The sequence below is a fragment of the Lutra lutra genome, chromosome 7 (assembly GCF_902655055.1).
Source record: "Lutra lutra chromosome 7, mLutLut1.2, whole genome shotgun sequence".
Classification (NCBI taxonomy): Eukaryota; Metazoa; Chordata; class Mammalia; order Carnivora; family Mustelidae; genus Lutra; species Lutra lutra.
Genome location: NC_062284.1, coordinates 38701094 through 38718919, shown reverse-complemented (window position 1 = coordinate 38718919; position 17826 = coordinate 38701094). Strand labels below are relative to the sequence as shown.

General features: G+C 44.0%; 1 long non-coding RNA gene across 2 annotated transcripts; it reads right to left on the bottom strand.

The window, feature by feature from the left end:
- Window positions 1-2379: 2379 nt before the first annotated feature.
- On the bottom strand, window positions 2380-17574 carry LOC125104020 (uncharacterized). 2 transcript variants are annotated; one of them, XR_007128564.1, is made up of 4 exons: window positions 17495-17571; window positions 17090-17185; window positions 7074-7176; window positions 2380-2590 (listed from the first exon to the last, which is right to left on the bottom strand). It is a non-coding gene; the product is annotated as an uncharacterized LOC125104020 (long non-coding RNA). The 2 variants fall into 2 exon arrangements; XR_007128565.1 differs by lacking the exon at window positions 17090-17185 and having other exon boundaries at window positions 2381-2590; window positions 17495-17574.
- Window positions 17575-17826: the final 252 nt, after the last annotated feature.

The following is a 17826-nucleotide window of genomic DNA, read 5'->3' as shown; positions in this document are numbered from 1 at the left end:
ACATGGGAGGGGCCCCGGGGAAAAGGGGGCAGCTGCATCCTGTGGCTCCCGCTGCCAGGATGTAGGGAATGTGGGGAGTAATGGGAGCGTGGAAGGACGTTTGTGGAAGGTGAGCTCAGACATACAAGACAGGAAACAGGAGGAAGTGCGTAAAGCAGAAAAGAGTAAAGTGGTTTATTGGGTTGAAATGGAGAAGCTCTACTTGGGAAGAAAGTGGGGGCGGAAGAAAACCTGAGACAGGGTAAGGGTCCAGGGGTTACTCCAGAAGGGATCCCTGGACATGGAGTGAGGGAGCATGAAAAGTGAGAGAGGGAAGGAGGCAGCCATCATGAGGGTGCAATGGTGCCTCTGGAGAAGATGCTCCATGCTTCCCCCACCCCCAGAATTGACAAGCTGAAGGTCAGGGGATTTGGGGGGGGGCTGGAGAATTTTCCCAGAGGTCCAGCAAGGACTGCCCCTGGGGCTACACTCCCCACTCCAGCTGCCTGGGGCAAAAGCACTCCCTCCACGTAGGCAGCTGACAGCCCTGGTGACACTGGGTTTGCACAGAACTATTCCAACCTCGACAGCTCTCATAGCACATGTGGGTCCTCAGCACCTGCCTCCTGCAGCTACAGCAACCATCTAGCAGCTTCTCTGGGTAGGATCCCCCCACTGCATCACTCCCAAGCTGTTTCACAGTGGAGAGACTCCCCTGGAACCTTAGAGGTCAGACGTCTAGCCAGTCCCACCAGCCTGGCACCACAGCAACTTCTGTGCCATCCACGGAGACCGAGCTGTGCCCTCCCCAGCAAGGCCAGGCTCTGAGCCAAAGCTGAGGGGAGGCCATTCCCTGGGTGCCCTATCTCATTTCTAGACCATCCACCCTTCCCACACGAGGCTAAGAAACTCTGTCTCCAGTGAGTCACTTGTCCAAGTGTTCACTCTTGTAGGTGCTAGAGAAAGATACTTAATATACCAAACAATTAAATTTCTCTTTGAAGTTCTAGAGTCCTGTGGGCTGGCAAACTTGCTAGGTCTTCCTTCCTTTGGCCTCCAGGAGAAAAAAAAAAAACAAGGTAACCCTTTGGCAAGGTGTGGAAAGCCATGCAGGCTCTGGCCCAGATGCCAGAGAATTCAACAAGGCTCCCTGCTCACCTCACCCTGCACTCTGGGCCTGCTCTCAAGGCTCCTTTACCTAGAATGCCCTTTTCCTGGCTCTTTATCTTTAAAAATTTAGCTCAAGTCCTTCCTTCTCTGTCCACCCATGTTGCCGTGCAGAGTGTTTGCACAGCACCTATTATAACTCAGTACCCCCCACTCATGGTAAGCCCCTCAACCGCAGGGAGAGGGCCAGACCCCTCACTGAGTCTCCAGACACGCATGGCAGGTGTCCCAGTAAATGTTTGATGAATGAATAAACAAACACATGCTATTCCCTGGGCACAGCCATAGCCATCAGGAAATGCACTGAAAACAGGTTCTGAGTTCATTTTGTGGCCAGACCAGGGAATATAGCCCAGCCCATCTGATTCTAACAAAACTTGCCCCATGGCCTTGGACTAGTAACTTAATATCCTGTAGCCTTGATCCCAGGGTCTCTAAAGGGAGGTGATATTCATGAACCCCACAGGGAAGAGGTGGAGTCTAATTACTGTTTAAAGATCCTAAATAGCCTTTGGAAAAACAAATGTGTTTGTATGTAGTGTGGAGGAAGGTAATGAAGCTGAGTGTGCCATTAACACGTTCTTATGCTGTGGGAGACAGGAAGATAAAGACACAGTCACTTTATTTTTTTACTCACTTTAAAGGTAGGATATCCCTATCATATAGGTGAACATATCAAAAGAGGAGGAGGGAAAAAATGAAACGTGGTTGAGTTGATTCCACACTGCCCTTCCAGAATTTCCTCTAAGGAGACTATGAATTTTTCCCACAGGTATTTCAATGCACACAATTTAAAAAAAGAGATAGAGAGAATACCAACATTAGGGAGATCCAGCATAGTCAAAAGAATTTTATGTTCATTTTGGGACTCTGTTGACCCCAAACAGGGCCGAACTTTCTAGAAGCTCATCATGCCTGTCTGGAGTAGGAAAGGCAGAGCTCAGCTGATCAGCCGAGGGAGGAACTAATAGAAACAGGACAAGTTCACAATCCCTGTCTCCTCGCTCATTCTGACATCACTGATACGAATTCAGTGAAGACGCATTTGTTGAATCTTATCCCCCGAGTGTCCTGGCTATGTCAAAACAACTCAAGGATATAAAAGACTTGCCTTTCCACCACACTTTGGCCAACGTCAGGATAGCTCAAATTCCAAATTGAAAACAGAACTTTAAAAAAAAATTTTTTTTTTTTTTAATTTTGACTCTGTGGGCCACATTTTCTCTGTAGCAAATTAATGAATCTTTTGTCGGGGGTTGGATTACTTGGTCATAGATCATCTAAGCCATCTTTTGGGCCACATTCTCAGACCAACTGAGCAGCAGATGAGACATGAAACACCAGATGAGCTGTTTTTTTAAATGTTGCATTTTTGTTTATTTAGGATTGCCAAAGCTCTCAAACAGGGGAGTTCTCCTTCCAGAATGCACTTTTCTGGGTATGTCTGAAGAAGAAATATCAAGGGATAAATTGGTAACTAGTCCTGAGATAATGAAAACTAGAATTTAGTTTATTTTGCAAAAGTCAATACATTTTATTTTCCTAGTACTTAGGTGTAAGGAGTTGGCATAGGGCTTGTGAGCTGCTACTAAAGGGTGGGCTGAAGTCCACAAGCTGGTGAATCCCTCTGTCTACAGTCCTGTGACCAAGGAGACAGTGACTGTAGTGGGAACTTGGATTTCCGGGGCAGTCTGAGGAAATTCACGTTTTCACATTTAAATGTCAGAACCACCTGGTGAGGTAGATGTTCTTATCCCCATTTTACAGATGAGGGAGTTGAGGCTCAAAAAAGCCACACAGCTTGCCCAAGACCAGCTCCTTAATGAGTAAGTGAGGGAGCAATCTCCACCGCTCCTGGGTCTGTCAGCTTTTCTTGGAGAATCCCAGGCCTTCAGACTGCAAGCGTCTAGGTAGATTCCATCCCAAGCCTTCCTTCCCTTGTTTTGGAACAGGGTGGGTCATCCCCTCTCCAGCACCCTGCACAAAGCCAAGGGGCCCTCAGCACCTGGGTGGCTGCAGGGAGTTTCTAGATGGGGGGCTGGAGGCAGTTTTTCCCCCGTGTGCTTTATTTATGCATTTCTTTTTAAAAGATTTTATGTATTTATTTCAGAGACAGAGACAGAGAGCACAAGCATGAGCGGTGGGGAGGGGCAGAGGGAGAAGCTGAGCAGAGAGCCCCACACAGGACCCTGGGATCCTGACGTGAGCCGAAGGCAGACGCTTAACTGACTGAGCCATCCTGGCGCTGGGCCCCCCCACTGCACCCCTGCTCACCCTCGTGTGCTTTAGGCTCACACTCAGGGCTCAGAGGGGACCATGTGCCCCCAGAACCCAGCATGGAGCCGTCCCTCCGTGCCTGAGAACTCTGTCCCTCCCAGCCCTGAGACCTTTCCATGAGCGACGAGGACACGGAGATGGATGTCCAGAGGCCTTTCCCTCACCACATTGATTTCCAGAATTTGTGCCAACACAAATGATGATGACTTTTAAGCCTTGGATGTGGGCTTGGAAAGAAGGAAAAGGGGCAGCAGAAGTTCGTGTGTAAGTGTAAGTGAGCCTCAGGAAGTTCTGCCTGCAGGACAGGCTAGGCAAGAGCTGAGCTGGGCATCAGGGGCCAGCACAGCCAGAGTGGAAAGCGCCTACACTGGTGGGGACAGGAGTCACCCTGGGCCTCTCACTCGGGACCAAAGCTTCTCTTGTTCTGAGGCCTCCAATCCACTCTATCTCTGAAACCACCAGGACCCGGTCAGTGGCTCCACATCAAACATGGCATTAAATGTTGGCATAAAAGACTAGACCCTCAAAAATGCCTCTTAGGCTGTCATGGGTAACACAGCAGAATTTACATCGGGCTCACTGAAGTGGGTTAGAGGCCACCACAAACCACCTGAAGTGGACAGGAGATAGTAAAGACAATGTAGGCATCACTATTGCCAGGGCAAAGTCTAAACACTACTGATTTTTTAAAAATTACTGGTATATTTTTTTTATTTTTTTTAAAGATTATTTATTTATTTATTTGACAGACAGAAATCACAAGTAGGCAGAGAGGCAGGCAGAGAGAGAGGGGGAAGCAGGCTCCCCACCAAGCAGAGAGCCCGATGCGGGGCTTGATCCCAGGACCCTGGGATCATGACCTGAGCTGAAGGAAGAGGCTTTAACCCACTGAGCCATCCATGCGCCCCAAATTACTGCTATATTTTAAAGTGAACAGAATAATTATATTAAAGGGTACTCAAAGATGTACTCTTACACTGGCTCCTTTACTATAGGGCTACGTGGTCTTCTGTGGTACCTGGGCACTTGGGCATAGGTCCCTTCTTCCAAAAAAACATTAAAATTGTATTTTACAAATGCATTAGTATAAAGCATGTTAATATTATACAGTAAAACATGTTCTTCCACCTAAATGTTCATTTTTTTCGCCTCTAATTTTAAAATAAATTAATTATGTCTGTGGATTTCTGAGAGTATTGTGGGCCTGGGCAGTGTATATGCTGTGTCTCGTGAGTGAGTATGCCTTGTTTATATACGGAGGAGGGTTTCCGCCCTACACTGACTACGTGGGGGACTTTAAGAATTAGCTTTGTTTGGAGTTCCACCCCAGAGCAATTAAATCAAAGTCTCTAGGGGTGGGCCCAGGCACCCTATTTTTGACATTTTTAAAAAGTTCTAAGAATATTTTTCTTGTAAGGACGTTAAGTTTCTCAATAACAAATTCTCTTATTGTTTTCTTTCTTTCTTCTTCTTCTTTTTTTTTAAGACTTTATTTATTTATTTGACAGAGAGAACACAAGCAGAGGGAAAAGCAGGTTTTCCGCTGAGCAGGGAGCCCAACATGGGACTCAGTCCCAGGACCCTGGGATCATGACCTGAGCGGAAGGTAGATGCTTAACAGACTGAGCCACTTAGGCACCCCAACTTACTGTTTGTTTGTTTGTTTGTTTTTTCTAAAAAAATTGTTAAGGGGCTATCCTTTGCGGCTAGAGAGGGACTGCCATTCTGTAGGTCAGTTTTCCTAGTAGAGAGCCTGACTGTATTTTATGTCCATCAGACAAAACCTACTTCTCTACGTCACAGTGGGAAGATGTTTTTGAAATATTAATGAAAAACTTCCCTTTCCTTTCTGCTCTCTGTAGCTATCCCTCCCCTTTCCAAGCCCCTGTTGTTTGACTGTTGCCTTGAGGGTGAGATGTGAGGTGGTGGGAGGCAGACAAGAAAGAAATTCAGAGTGGTCGTTTTTTAAAGGCCTTTGCACTTGGAGGTCTCTAGGCCTAGACCCAAATTTGGGAAATGTGAGGCATAGCTGTGGGATTTGCTCTGGAGGAACAGAAAATATTATTCCAGACTAGAGGAAAAGAGACTAACTGAGGGCAGGGGGTGGTGGTTGAATGTGAAGAAACCACTGAAACAAAGGAGAAAAAATAGATGTGAGGACCACTGCAAGGGAATGAAGGAGTAATTTGGGAGCCGCCATGCTGGCTCCCAGACTAGGCCAGCTGCCGGTCCCCGGGCGAAGCTTCCCTCTCTCCACAGTCAGCCCTTTGTCTGGCGACCACCCAGGAGGCGATGTCCACTCGTGCCAAAGATTTTGCATAGCCCCTTCTCCTGATCCTGGATGCTCTGTTCCTACCTGATAATATTCTAGAACATTCTTAAGCTCCAAGAAGGTGGAGGGAGTTCTGGATACCATGCTATAATAAGATGGCTCGGCACATCTTTGGCATGACAAAATTTTTAGAAAATACAGAAGAAGCGAAAGATGACGACCGACCAAAAACATAGTTCATGTTTCACTGCCTTAAAACTTACACCTAACGCCAGAAAAAGATCTCTCCAGTCAGTGGTAAAATTCAGACATCTCAGAATTAAAACTTCTTTAGTGGATATAGCAAAGGTTGAAAACATTTTAGGAATGAAAATGACCTACATTTGATATTATGGAGACAGCTAAGAAGTATGATACTAAGGGACATTAAAAACAAACAAACAATAATATAATGTAACAAACTGAATTTGGCCAGAACATTCTCTGATAAGGGAGCTCTTAAGATCACACACGCCATCTATCTTAATTATATACCTGTCCAAAAGATAGAGCACAACAGGAAGAATGAAGTTTTAATGAGCTTGGAGGACTATAAAACGGTTGCTTTGTTATAAACTCTGCTTGTTATATACCAGCAGGGACAAAATATTTGTTTTCTATTTTAAATTTTGTTTTCATAAAGCCAGGAATTTGCAAGATTTGCAAGGAATGACAAAGTAGAAAGAGATTTTTCAAAGCAGGATACTTTACTGCTTCTGAAACACAGCAGCTGGCAGTGTCCGTGTCGCTCTGTCTGAATTTCTTTCTTTGGCTGTTCTGCTTGAACGAGAGGTACTTAATAAAATGGATAGCTTTCGAAACAGTGTGTTTTGGTGAAAATTTTCTGGAGATGGATGGTGATCGTCTCACATCAGTGTGATATACTTAATCCCAGTGAACTGCCCACTTGAAATGGTATACATGGGGGATTTTATGTTTGTAGATTTCATCGCTATTTAAATAATAATAATAATAATAATAATAATAATGAGCCCCTGAGTCCAGATTGGAGGGAGAAAAATACAAAAACGTTGTGTTTGTGGTTTTGCTTATGTGCCTACGTGTATCTACTTATATATGAAAAAAGGAAGAGAGAAGAAGATTTACATTTATTTTAAAAAGAGTTCTCTGGTTACTTGTGTCTGGTTGATGAAAATACAAAACATGAGCATCAGTACATGTCTAGGATGTTGTGGAGTAGTGAAAGCATCTAGTCAATGGAGGAAATTTGCGTCTGGGTCTTATTTTAGGAAATATTATAATTACATGCTAATTAACTAATGATAAGAAAAAAAATCATCACATTCCTTTTAACATTTAGCGTCTTATTCAAGCTCACCTAGTCATGCTTTCTTCCAGTCTTATTCCTGCTTCTTACCATGCAAAGCACTCACAGGCAGAGAAAAAATCCATACCACCAACAAACTCCTCTTCTGAAATCTCTGAAAGATACCAGCATATTTTGAAAATGTTTCTTATGCAAATGAACTATTGGAGGGGCAGCAACAAAGCAGTATTAACATGCACGTGGTAATAAATTCTTTGTATTGGCCCGGATATTGTAACACAATCTGTTGAAAATGGGATTAATGATGACAATAGGCGTCATTTTTTGGAAAGATATCCATGACCTAATATTCCTATTGTTCTCCAACAACTCCACCAGCAATGGAAATGCTCACTCAGTCTCCTCTGCCTGATTCTGACACCCATTTCAATAGATGAGGACCTGGGAAGAGGGGAGAGAGGAATTTCCATGTGCCAGGCTATACAGAGTTTTATTTATTTATTTATTTATTTATCTATTTATTTTTAAGGATTTCATCCATCCATTTGACAGAGATAGTGAGAGAGAGAACATAAGCAGGGGGAGCAGGAGAGGGAGAAGCAGGCTGAGCAGGGAGCCTGATGCAGGGCTCAATCCCAGGACCTTAGCTAGGATCATGACGTGAGCTCACGGCAGACAGCCAACCGACTGAGCCCCAAGGCGCCCCTATGCAGGGTTTTAAATGCATTGTTTCATTCAGTCCTCATAATAGCCCAGGCAGTATTGTTATATCCATTGTGCAGGGAGGAAACTGGCACACAGAGATTATATAATTTGCTCAAGACTGCACAACTAGGAGGTGCCTGGGTGGCTCAGTGGGTTAAAGCCTCTGCCTTCGGCTCAGGTCATGATCCCGGGGTCCTGGGATCGAGCCCTGCATCGGGCTCTCTGCACAGAGGGAAGCCTGCTTCCCCCCACCCCTGCCCCGCCTGCCTCTCTGCCTACTTGTGACCTCTCTCTGTCAAATAAATAAATAAAATCTTAAAAAAAAAAAAAAAAAGACTGCACAACTAGCACGTTAGCAGAGCTAGGATTCAAACCCAGATCTGTCTAACTCCAAGGATTATGTGCTTAATCATTGTGGTGTATCACATGTCTATCGAGCCAGCTCTTTCATCCATGTTTATCTAAGAATGCATATTTTTTCATTATAGAAATAACTCAGACCTTCCAAGTCAAGATGGCACAGACTGAAACCACTCTCTTCTATTACAGATACAGAAATAAAGGAAAGATGAACACATACAACAAAAATCTTTAGCTAAAAGGCTGCCCCCGGGAACTTGTAGAGAGCTAAGTTCAGATATGAGCCAGGGGCACAGTCTCCCATGCCTGCTTGAGAACAGGAGCCATATTCACGTTCCTCAGGGTGGGAGCAGACTAACCTGAGAGGCTTGGGTACAAAGCCAAGGCTGGAAATCATGCTTTCTGCTCAAGAATAGGGGCTAAAATAGCTTGCTTATTAGATCTAGAACCAAAAATATACCTCTTGCCCACAGCAAGAGAATGACACAGGGTACTTGCATGACTGAAAACTGACTCACACCTAATTTCCAGAATTTAATCTCTGCCCAGAGAAGAAATGTTAGACCACTACCCTAAGATCAAATTTTAAGAATGTGCAGCCAGGAAACCACCCAACAGTGAAGGAAAAACTCATTTGAAAGAAGAGTCTTCTGACAAAATGGCAAAACATATGAGTCAGTTCAGTGCTATGAACACTGGACCGGGTCCAGCAAATGAGGTACTTCATGCTGGCAGAAATGTAGATAATACCACAAGAGAACATATAGAGTAAGAATATATATATTCTTAAAATCCCCAGAGAGAAAAGAAGGGATGGTATTCAGAAATCAAGAAAAAGCAGCTGTGAAACAAAAACAGGCAGGTATTGAAAAGCACTAACAAAAAAATATTGAGGGGCACCTGGGTGGCTCAGTGGGTTAAGGCCTCTGCCTTTGGCTCAGGTATGATCCCAGGGTACTGGGATTGAGCCCCGCATTGGGCTCTCTGCTTGGCAGGGAGACTGACTCTCTGCCTACTTGTGATCTCTGTCAAATAAGCAAATAAAATCTTTAAAAAAAATTTAAAAATAATATTGAAAAGGAAAAATAATCATTTAACTAAAAATTTAAAGAGAAGGATAATTATCAGTTTGGACACAGCTAAAAAGTACAGCAAATGAATTATAAAATACAGCTGATGTAATCACCAGGACTCAGATTAAAGAAGTAGAGATAGAAAATAATGAAAAAAAAAAAAGGTGAGATCTCCAATTCCAGATAAGAGTTCCAGATATGAAGGCGCCTGGGTGGCTCAGTCAATTAACCATCTGACCTTTGATTTCAGCTCATTTCATGATCTGAGATTGAGCCCCATGTCAGGCTCCATGATTGGCAGAAAGTCTGCTTGAGATTCTCTCTCCCTCTGCCCCTCCTGCAACTTGTGCTCTCTTGCTCTCTCTCTCTCTCAAATAAATAAATAAATCTTAAAAAAAAAAAAAGTGTTTCACAAATGAACAGGGAAAATAAGGGATATGCAAGGATAAAATGCGTAAGGATATCCCAAACTGAGGAAAGACATGAGTCCTCAGAGAGTTTTTTTGGTTTTTTTTTTTTTTAAAGATTTTATTTATTTATTTGACAGAGAGAGACATAGTGAGAGAGGGAACACAATAAGGGGGAGTGGGAGAGAAAGAGAGAAGCAGGCCCCCTGCTGAGCAGGGAGCCTGATGCGGGGCTCAATCCCAAGACCCTGGGAGCATGACCTGAGCCGAAGGCAGACACTTAACAACTGAGCCACCCAGGTGCCCTGAGTCCTCAGGTTTAAAAGGTCCCATTAATTGAGAACATCAGGGATAAAGGGAAAATGTTAAAAATTACTAGAAAGAAAAGACTATTCATATTAACAATAAACTTTTTTTGCAGCAATGACAGATACCAAAAAATAATGGAATAATAATCATGACTGGGCTGAGGGAAAATCACAGCAAATTTCAAAAATGAGAATTCTATACTCAGGTTTGTTATTCAAGAACAGAGGTGAAGGAGCGCGTGGGTGGTGCAGTTGGTGAAGCATCTGACTTTTGATTTCACCATGGGTCGTGATCTCAGGGTCATGGGATCAAGCCCTGTGTCAGGCTTCACACTGAGCATGGATCCTGCTTAGGATTCTCTGTCCCTCTGCCTGCTTGGACTCATGCTCTCTACCCCCCCCCCCCCAAAAAAAAGAGCAACGATTAAATATATTTTCAGATACCAACTACTAAGTGATTTTACTTCATACAGATCCTTGCTAAGAGAAATAATGTACATTTAACGAATAAATGGAATAACAGATGAAAAAGTAAGCAAAGAGGGGCGCCTGGGTGGCTCAGTGGGTTAAGCCTCTGCCTTCAGCTCAGGTCATGATCCTGGGATCCTGGAGTCGAGTCCCACATCAGGCTCCGCGCTCAGCAGGAAGCCTATTTCTCCCTCCCCCAACTCCCCCTGCTTGTATTCCCTCTCTGGCTGTGTCTCTGTCAAATAAATAAAATCTTTTTTAAAGAATCAATAAGTACTGAGCAAGGCAACAGTAAAAACCTGTTGGAAATCTACATAAATATTGACAATTCAAGTGATAAGAGCAATTTTTTAAATTAGGGCCCAGAAAAAAGAAGCAGAGAGTTACTTTCTGACTCATTCTATGAGGCCAGCATACTTTAATACAAAACAAGATAAAGATTCCAAGAAAGGAAAATAATAGACCAATAACTCTCATGAATATGAAAAATGTTCAACACAGTATTAGAAAATCAATTCAGCATTGTATTAAAAAAATTAAAAGTGGGAGTTATTTCAGGTATCTAAGGCTAGTTCAACATTTAAAAATCAGTCTAATTCACCACATAAGCAAGCTAAAGAAGAAAATCATAATCATGACAACTGTTTAGGGAAAAAAAGCATTTGATGAAATTCAACATCCATTCATGATTAAAAACTCTGAGCGAACTGGAAATAGCAATTATCTGAACTTGATAAAGAATATATATAAAACGCCTACAGCTAACATCATCATACTCGGGGAGAAACTGAATGCTTTCTCCTGAAGATCAAGAACAAGGCTAGGATGTCACTTCTCACCACTCTTAGTAAACATTATACTAGAAGTTCTGGCCAGAGCAATTGGGGAAGAAAATGAAGTAAAGACAGAGAGACTGGGAAGGAAAAAGCAATTGCCTTTGTAGATAATCCCAAAGAACTGACAACAAAACTCTCGAAAATAAGCCATTATAGCAAGGTCATAGGATGTAAGGTTAATATAGTTTAGTTAATTGCTTTCTTATAAACCAGCAACAAACAATTGGAATTTGAAATTAAAAGCCCGGTACCATTTTTTTTAAAAGATTTTATTTTATTTATTTGACAGAGAGAGAGAGATCACAAGTACACAGAGAGGCAGGCAGAGAGAGAGGGGGAAGCAGGCTCCCCGCTGGGCAGAGAGCCCGACGCAGGGCTCAATCCCAGGACCCTGAGATCATGACCTAAGCCGAAGGCAGAGGCTTTAACCCACTGAGCCACCCAGGCACCCCAAGGCCGGTACCATTTATACTGGCAACCCCACCCCAAAAAAGGAACACTTACATATAAACCTAATGAACTATCTTTATCCATATGCAGCCAACCTCAAAACCAATGAAAGGAAAAATATCCAAATAAATGAGAGATATTCTGTGTTTACAGATTGGAAGACTCAATCTTGTTGAATTGTCAATTCTTCCCAACCTAGTCTAGAGATTCAATGCAATTCCAACCAAAATCCCAGCAAACTATTTTGTGTGTATAGACAAACTAATTCTAAAGTTTATGTGGAAAGGCGAAAGCCTCCCATATGATCTGGCAATCCCACTTCTAGATATATATCCAAAGGAAACGAAATCAGGATCTTAACAAAATATCTGCACTCCCACATTCACTGCAGCATTACTTACGATAGCCAAGATCTGGAAACAGTTTAAGTGTCCACTGATAGATGAACGGGTAAAGAAGATGTGAGATACACACACACACACACACACAATGGAATATTATCAGCCATGAGAAAGAAGGAAATCCTGCCACTTGTGAAAATATGGATGGAACTTGAAGACATTATGTTAAGTGAAATAAATCAGAAAGATACTGTATGGTCTCACTTAAATGTGGAATCAAAAAAAACTGAGCTAAGACAAACAGTAGAATGGTGGTTGCTAGGGGCTGGGAAATGAGGAACTATTGGTTAGAGGGTGTAAATTTCCAGTTAGAAGATGATTAAGTTCTGGGGATCTAATGTAGAGCATTGTAATTATAAATAACAATATTGAACTATATACTTGAAAGCTGCTCAAAGTAAATCTTAAATGTCTCCCTACAAAAAAAACAGAAGGTACTTATGTAACATGGTTGGGATGTTAACTAACCCTATTGTGGTACTCATTTTGTAACATAGAAGTATATCAGATTATCACATTGTGACACCTTAAACTTACACAATGTTATATGTCAATCATATCTCAATGAACCAGGGGACAAAAAAGAATTGCCATAATCCTTCACTCAAATCTCCTGAATGTTAGGGGCGCCTGGGTGGCTCAGTCGGTTAAGTGGCTGCCTTCAGCTCAGGCCCTGATCTTAGGGTCCCTTAGACTCAGCAGGGAGTCTACTTCTCCCTCTCCTTCTGCTCCTCCCCATCTCATTTTTTTCTCTCAAATAAATATAAAATCTTTTCTTTTTTTTTTTTTTTAAATTTTAAGTGCTTTGAGACTGTCTTTTAAAGATTTTATTTATTTATTTGACAGAGAGATCACAAGTAGGCAGAGAGGCAGGCAGAGAGAGAGGAGGAAGCAGGCTCCCTGCTGAGCAGAAAGCCCGATGTGGGGCTCGAACCCAGGACCTGGGATCATGACCTGAGCCGAAGGCAGCGGCTTAGCCCACTGAGCCACCCAGGCGCCCCTAAAATCTTTTCAATTTCCCAAACATTAACGTCTTATATGGGCCAAAATACAATGATAAAAACCAGGAATTAACACAGGTACGACATTACTATATATTCGACAGGTCTTACTAAATGCTCACCATTTGTCTATCTAATCATCTAATTCCTTTTTCATCTCCAGGATCCTTCAGGATACCCCACTGCACTGCGTTGTTGTTTCCTTAGCTTCTTCTGCTCTACGATGGCTCTTCAGTCTTCCTTGCCTTCATACCTTCATACTGATGTCTCAGATTCCAACCCAACACTACAGGCTCATTCTAACCTCCCCCCTCTCTTATGTGTAACTTCTTTCTCTGCCAGTGAGAAAATTGGCTCTCAACATCTACAATATATTTACTCATTTGTTCAGCCTAATCTCTACATAAAGTAGTTTCAGAATTACTAACTTACTTTCCTGTGAGAAATAACTAGGAGGACTGTATTGACATACAATCTTTTTCTTTAGCCTGACAGTATCTAGTCAAATTCCTATTTCCTAAAGGTTTTGGGGTTAGTTCTTTTCTACCCCCACCTATCAGTGTGATTGTATTATTCATCTGTACTGGGTTCATTTGTAACAACCTGTGTTCTATTTGGGGAACACACCAAATAGTGTGGAAAATTTTTTTAAAAAATTTATATACAGTGAAACTCACTCTATGTGCTTTGTAGTCTTATGAGACGTGACAAATGTCTAGAGCCATATCTATCACCACGGTCATGAAACAAACAGTTGCATCCCTCACCAAAAGCATTCCCTTAGCTGCCCCTTTGTAATTAGCCCCTCCCCACACAACCCCCCCCCCATTTTCTGGCAACTACCGATCTGTTTTCCACCTCTATAGTTTTGCCTTTTCAAGAATGTCCAATGAGTGGATTCATGTAATAGCTTAGAGATAGCTAGCTTTGGGGATCTGGCTTCTTTCACTTCACAAAATATATTCATTTTCCTCTATGGGTCATGATCTACTGTCACAGTTATTTATTTTGCTGCTCAAATTCCCCATATTTGGCTCTTGAGAGCTCTTTTAAGTTGGCTCCTGGGATCTCTTCACATGTCCCCACCTTGTTTCAAGGACTTCCTTACTTTCTGGCACCACAAGCTCTCCTAGCTTATTTTCTATTTTCCCTTTTTCAAGGGAAATCCCAGTCCTTTTTTTGTTTTTTCAAGAAGCCCTTGTACCTGGAGAATCCACTCTAGTGCACCAGACATCCTGTCCTCCCAGAAGAGGACCTGGAGAGAAACTGACTCATTCCCTCCTGCAGTGCCCAGGAAAGAGGAAAAAGGGTTTTTGGTTTTTTATTCCTCCTCAGAAGGCTCTGAGGTGGCAGATTAAAGGAGCTAAGTAAATATGTGGGTTTTCGGTGCAAATCAGGCTGTCAGAGGGCTCGTACCAATGTTGACATCAAGCATCTATGGCTTCTGTGATTCTTGGCAAGATTACCAAAATGGCGCTGTGCATGGAAGCCTGTCCAAGGTTTTCGAATATGATGCGAAGCCTTGGGTGTCCCCCTGTGTCATGGGATGCAGTCTGGCTGCTTCTATGCCCGTGTCCTTCCGCTCCCCACCACATCAGAGGGAGTCACATCAGAGTAGTTACACAACTTTCTCATCAAAGTGACTAAGCTGAGGAACCCCTGGACAGCTACATAAAAATTATGTTTAAAACTAGTTTTAGGGGCGCCTGGGTGGCTCAGTGGGTTAAAGCCGCTGCCTTCAGCTCAGGTCATGATCCCAGCGTCCTGGGATTGAGACCCGCATCAGGCTCTCTGCTTGGCAGGGATCCTGCTTCCTCCTCTCTCTCTCTCTGTGCCTGCCTCTCTGCTTACTTGTGATCTCTATCTGATAAATAAATAAATAAAATCTAAAAAAAAAAAAAATTAGTTTTAGAAATACGTGATTCTCTCAAAACTCCTTGCTAAAGCAGTGTGTGTCAGTGGCAGGCTGTGAGAGTTCCCAGAGGTTGCTATGGGAACTGGTGTCCCCAAATTTCAAGTGCCCCCTGCCCCCATTAGCACCTTGCTCTTAGCAGCTCTTTGGAAGGAGGGATGTTTCACTCTTCTTTGAAAGAGGAATATCTCTTCCTTTGGGTTGTGAACCATTAGCCAACGGGGTTTCACTCAGGAAAGAGATATGCTGTGTGACTGGGTTCCCTCTCAACCATGGCAGCCTGGAGCGGGTAAGAGGAGTCAGACCTGCTCTCGGAAGGAGACACACCAGCGGATGCTGTCTTCTGCTTGACGCCGAGAAGCCACGTGTAGCCTGCAGGGGAATGCCTGCTGCGAGGGCAAAGGGGGAGCTGTAGGTGGCAGGAACCGCACTGGGTGCCGCAGGGCCTACTGGGGTCCCTTCCCTGCTCAGGGGTTAGCACCACAGACCAGATTCCGGACTCCTTCCCCTTAAATCTTAGGCTGTGGTCTCAATGCCTGTCTTCAGGAGCCCTTGAGATCATTAACAATCACTACCAGTGAGCTGCATTTGTTGGCTGAACGGATCCCAGCATGTTCCCATGCTCCAGATGTGACCTGGAAGCCCTTGTTCCCAGGAGCCTGACTCCATGTGGTCAATGCTGGTCCAGAGGAAACTTAGGTGCCTGGAATCGTCAGGTCGCCATGTAACCCCATCCTGGACCTCACAGCCACTTCTGCAGGTACCAGTCCCCCTGGATGAGTGGGTGAAGAGCATCTGGTTTGTTTAAGGGCAGCATCAGTGGCTGGGCTGAGGGTAGGCTCCAAAGGCTTGGTCCACGGGGCAAGTGGGGACCCAGGAAGGAGGCAGCTGCGTATTGTACCTCACACATGCACCAGGGCTGAAAAGTTGTGAGCAAAACATGAGGAGTCAGGGAGAAAGTGGGGAGGTGGGCTGGAGAGAGCAGCTTTCCTGGACCAGGGCCCGAGCAATCTCTGCAGGTGCTGGGTCTGTCCCTTTGGGCTCACGGAAGAGACACCGCTGAGGGAGTCTGTAAGAGTCTCAACTGTGCACTTCCGGAGGATTCTGGATGCTGAGCTGGCCGAAAGGCCCAGGGCTAAGATCCCAGGACTTTCTGAAAGTGTTATTTGGTACTAAGGTGGAATCCAGGGTGAGTTAGGACAAAGCATCTTCTAGTGTCATAGTCAAGGGCCCAGGGACACTGTGGCTCTTCCGAGTCACCACTAAGTACACTTGCTTTTGTAAACAACAAGGTGAAGGACAAGAGGAATTACTGCCATCTAAGGCAGTGATTCTCAGAAGCACCTGGGAAAGTAGAGACACTTTTTAAATCAAATGGTTTTAACCCAATGTTTCAACAGCTCTTGGGTCCAGCTTTGGGTTTTAAACACTCTGAGTGATTCTAATAGGTGGCCAAGACAGAGAACTGCCGTTCTAAGACAAAACATCTCTAACTTTAAAACAACGTAGACCGCGTGAGCGTCACACGGAGGTAGGCTGCGATAATTTGGTTCAGTTCTTTACTAAACGAAAAAAAAAATCCTCTAAGTTGAATCTGCACTTGGATGTATCACTACTCTCTGAAAACAAAGGTAGAAGGATTAGGAAAACAGATGGTACCGTGAGTATCTTCCTATATTTGTGACACAGTCCTTCTAGTGATGAGAACACAGAGCTTTATTTTCTTCCCGTGGATACGGTAGTTGTCCTCTAACACTGTATAGAGAAAGTGGACCCATAGGCGCCTGGGTGGCTCAGTCAGGTAAGCGTCTGCTTTCAGCTCAGGTCATGATCCCAGGGTCCTAGGATGGAACCCCACATCAGGCTGCCTGCTCAGCGGAGAACCTGCTTCCCACTCCCCCTGCCTGCTGCCCTGCCTACTCATGCTCTCTATCTCTCTGTCAAATAAATAAATAAAATCTTAAAAAAAAAAAAAAAAAAAAGGAAAGGAAAGGAAAAAAAAAAGCTGGACCCAGAAGCCACACACTGGTCAGAGGAAATGCAAGATTCAAATTCAGAGCTCTACTAAAAATATCGTCATGGGCCGGGAGGATGTCCTAGCTCTGACCCTAAGCAAAATTGTGATGTAGGAGTCCCTGCCACATACCTCATCACCGACAGTGGGCCAGGGGCTGTCCCAGAGTTTGGAGGATGAGGTGGGCCCAGGCAGCCGTGTCTATCTACCATGACTCCCAAATTGAACCTGCATACAGGGGACCCGTGAAAAAAAGGGGGCGGGGGCCAGAGAGGGTGATGAGAACAGAGTTGACAAAGGCTTCAGGCACTAACTAATTAATGACCTTGGCATTTGAGATTGGTGGTATTAGACTTTCTGGGTGTGACTAGTTGGAAGGGAGAGACTTACCCACTGGTGGCTACTGGGAGAGAAAGGGAAGTTAAGGGACCTATTCATGAATCAACTCAAAATCACCCAAATGTTGGAGGGCATGAAGCCTGACATCCTTACTTCAGAGACATGGAAATTGAGTCACTGGAAGGTAAGGGGACTCACCCATGGTCACACAGCCAGAGGGGGCCTAGAGACACCAGATATTAATTCCTTCAACTAGTCAGCCCTGTCCATTCTCAAAGCACTTCCTGAGCCCTGAGCATATGACATCACATAAGTGATGGGGGTATAGTGGACACCCTGTCACCAAGGAGGTCACTGTCCACTCACACATCTGGATTGGTTTCCTATTGTGCTGTAACAAACCACCACACGTTCGTGACTTAAAATAACACCAACTTACTATTTCATAGTTCTGTGGTTCACAAGTTCAATGTGGGTCTCACTGGGGCCAGAATCAGAGGGTTGCCAGGGCTGTGGTCCTTTCTGGAAGT